Below are 3,634 nucleotides of genomic sequence, written 5' to 3'. Positions count from 1 at the left end.
AAAGGCTGACTGTATTTAGTTTACTTGTTTGTCCTAACTTTCAAAGAGAAAAAGTCAATCCTTGGTTCCAAGAAAACATAAACTACATGGCCCATTCAGTAGAAGTTTCTGCAAGACACAGTGAAGACCCAGCAGTCCTACCCCAGGGACAATGTGCGCATATGGATGGAAAGTTGTGTGCAAAGCCATGTGTTGGGAGTTGACAATGGAAGCCCACTGCATAGACTTCACCTTCTTTGGTAAGGACCAGACCTTAGCCTTACTTATATCCATCTAAGATAGTGCTTTTAGCATAGTTACTCAATGTTTGATTTTAAAATGCTGGCTTATAAATTGCATTATAACTGAAAGACTCAGAAGGAACTGGTTATTACTGAATAGCTCACAACTTTGCCAGCTACTCACACACTATCCCGGCGATGCCATTTAACTGGACCAAAACCATCCATCTGAGAGCAGGTAAGGTCAGCAACCCCTAAGATGTATCCCAGGTCAGTCGTCAGGCTACTCAGTTGGAGTTTTGGTTAGAATACTAACAATATCATCCTGGGAGACTTACTGCCTCAGTTTTTCTTGTCTATAAAGTGAAGATAGTGAATAAGTAGTACTAAGAGGAAAATTCAAGGATTAAATGAGCACAAAATCACTTGGCATAAACCCAGCAAATAAATGCTCCTGGGCTCCTTTGCCACCTCTTCTAGCAGATCCTTCCAGAAGGATCCCAGTTAGGGTTGCAGTCAACCCTCAGAGACTTGCACTGCTAGGCGAGTCCCACCTAGAACACTATTCTGCCCTGGGGATTCTCAGTCTGGAGACCCAGTGTGCACACGGATTCTGCACACCATCTGTAGATGAGTCTCAAACATGACTTTTCAAATTTAGGTACATGCTTGCTGTGAATAAATTTAAACTTTACTAATCTAACTACATATTAAATTTACAGTAGCTTTCTCATAGTCTGTCAATATACAAAGTATATTGTGTACCATATACAAAGCAGATCACACACTGTTCTACAACAAGACATTATAAAGATGTCTTCACACCAGAAGGCTTCGGGAAACACTGCTTAGTGAAAAAGGCAAGTAACTTTAAATCCCATTTCAGGAGTGGGGCAAGACAGACCACACACGTGGAAGGGCTTCCTGCCACAAGAGAGACCCTCCACAAAGTTAGAGGAAAACCCTGAGCGTTAGAATCTCTCCTGGAAGACAAACAACTCAGAGATGAAGGGCCATCTCCTGCAAACCAGTTCACAGTATTTTGACCAAGAAAGTGCCTGCGTACTTGAACAATTGATGTAAAGCCTACCTCCATCCTTGAGGGCCAGTCAGGAGCACCTGTCAGGAGAGATGCACTCCCGCAGGCCAGGTGGTCTGACAAACGCTGGGCAGCTCCTGCACCGGCTAAGTCACCAGCCACCGACCCTACGGGAGCTGAGGGTATCTCGGTCACCCTGGGACCCGACTCAGCTCTCCTCTGCCTTGCGGTCCGCCTGCATCTAAGTGGTATTAACAAGTGCCGCTTCAAGTTGCTTGCTAACTGCACCTCAGGACCAGGCTCCGTCGCCCCCGCGGATGTTGGTAGAGAGAAGCATCTCCTCCCAAGGTCTCGGGCCTCCAAGAGGCTAAATTTGCTGCCTGGTTAAACCTTGGCGGCGGGCGCATCAGAGACCCGGGCTAGAAAGCCAATCCCAGACGCTCCGGGAAGAAAGAACCTAGGAGGGAGGGTGTGCCAAGCACTCAGGTGCGGAGAGAGCTTCCTTACCCTGAGGCTTGAGGGCCAGAGAGATCAAGACAATCCATTGGTCCGCTGAGCCAACCTACCCAGCGGGCTTGTTAAAGAGTTAAGGGCTGAGAAACAGGGGCCCCTCCAGATGGTCCAGCCTCTCCCTCCCGGATAAAAGGTCACCGCAGGACCGGGGAGACGCGGCGCACACCTAGCGAGGGCGCCCCAAGCTCTCCTCTGCCTCCGCCCCTCAACGTCCCTCCCCGGGGGCCCCACTCACCGGTCTTGGAGCCCCCGAGGCCGCCCAGCACGGGAAGCAAAAGCAGAAGGAGCGTCTGGCGTCCCATGGCCGCGAGGGGACAGCGCAGGGACCCGGGCGCGCGGCGCGCTGCGCGTTGATGCCGCGGGCGGGCGGAGCGCCCCGGGCGCCCAGGAGGCTTTAACTCGCGCTCCCGCCCCTCAAGGGGAACGCCGGCGGCTGTGGGCGGGGTGTGAGGGGAGTTGGAGCCGTCCAGATCTCCGAGAAGGGCAGCGGGGACGCAGTGGGGCTGCATACTGAGCCAGGGCGCCTCGCATGCGTCTCCCCCGGAGGTGCTCGGTGACTGTGAGTGCCTGGCACCCTCGCGCCCCTCCTGCAGCAGGACAGCAGACGCTCAGATGATTCAAGGTCCTTGTCACACTTAAGGTAGGGATGGTCGACCATACTTAAGGCTTTTCAAACTTTGGTTTTTAAAAATTAAGTGTAGGTGATTTACAATATTGTGTTGATTTCTGCGGTACAGAAAAGTGGTTCAGTTACATATACGTTTTTATATTCTTTTCCATTACGGTTTAGCAGAGGATACTGAATATAGTTCTCTGCGCTACACAGTAGGACCTTGTTGTTTGTGCATCTTATATATAATAGTTTGCATCTGCTAACTCCAAACTCCCACTCCATCGTGCCCCAACCCCGCTCCCCCTTAGCAACCATAAGTCTGTTCTCCATGTGAGCCTGTTTGTTTCCCAGATATCATTTGTGTGATATTTTAGATTCCACATGTAAGTGATATCATATGGTATTTGCCTTTTTCTTTCTTATTTCATTTAGTGTGATAATCTCCAGTTCCATCCATGTTGCTGCAAATTTTACTGAACCAAACTCGGGTCTGCTTGCCCCAGGGCAGTAAAGGCAATCTACTAATTTCAAACACCTGGTGGTGGTAAAGGCCCTTAGAGCCTTTATTACAGGGCCAAGCAAGCCGTCCAGGGCAGCTAGTGCTTAAAAGATCCAAACTCCCAAAGGCTTTCAGGGAAAGGGTTTTAAAGACAGTGAGGGAGGCGGGTTGTAGGGTGTGTTATCAGCTCCTGGACGTTCTTCTAATTGGCTAATGGTAAGGTAATCAGGAGTCAACATCACTAACCTGGGTGCAACTGATCTGGCATCTGCTTGCTTATGGGAAACATATGAATAGTTAACTTTTCCCACCTGGTGGCCCTTTTAGTATCTGCAAAACAACTCAGAGGACATGGCTCAGAATAGTCTCTCTAGCCCTTGAGAAACTAAAGGTCCTTGATTTTGTTTAATGCTTAAACTACTATTATTTTGTCTTGCTTCATTGTTTCCCTTTCTTTCTGAATGTTTTCACTTCTTTGATTAAATTTATTCTTTGAATGAAGGTTTTTTTTGCAGACAAAAAGCAGGCTGAGGACATGAGAGTGGGGGTAGTTGGTCTGGGAAGGCCCCATAGGGTCCTGCTGGGTTGTGCAAATGTCATTATTTTGTTCTTTTTTATGGCTGAATCATATTCCATCATATATATGTACCTCATTTCCTTTATCCATTCATCTGTTGAACGTTTAGGTTGTTTCCATGTCTTGGGTATTGTGAATAGTGCTACTATGAACATAGGAGTACATATATCTT

Source organism: Bison bison, unplaced genomic scaffold, assembly GCF_000754665.1.
Source record: "Bison bison bison isolate TAMUID 2011002044 unplaced genomic scaffold, Bison_UMD1.0 scf7180017864105, whole genome shotgun sequence".
In the NCBI taxonomy this organism is placed as follows: domain Eukaryota; kingdom Metazoa; phylum Chordata; class Mammalia; order Artiodactyla; family Bovidae; genus Bison; species Bison bison.
This window is presented reverse-complemented; position numbering follows the sequence as displayed.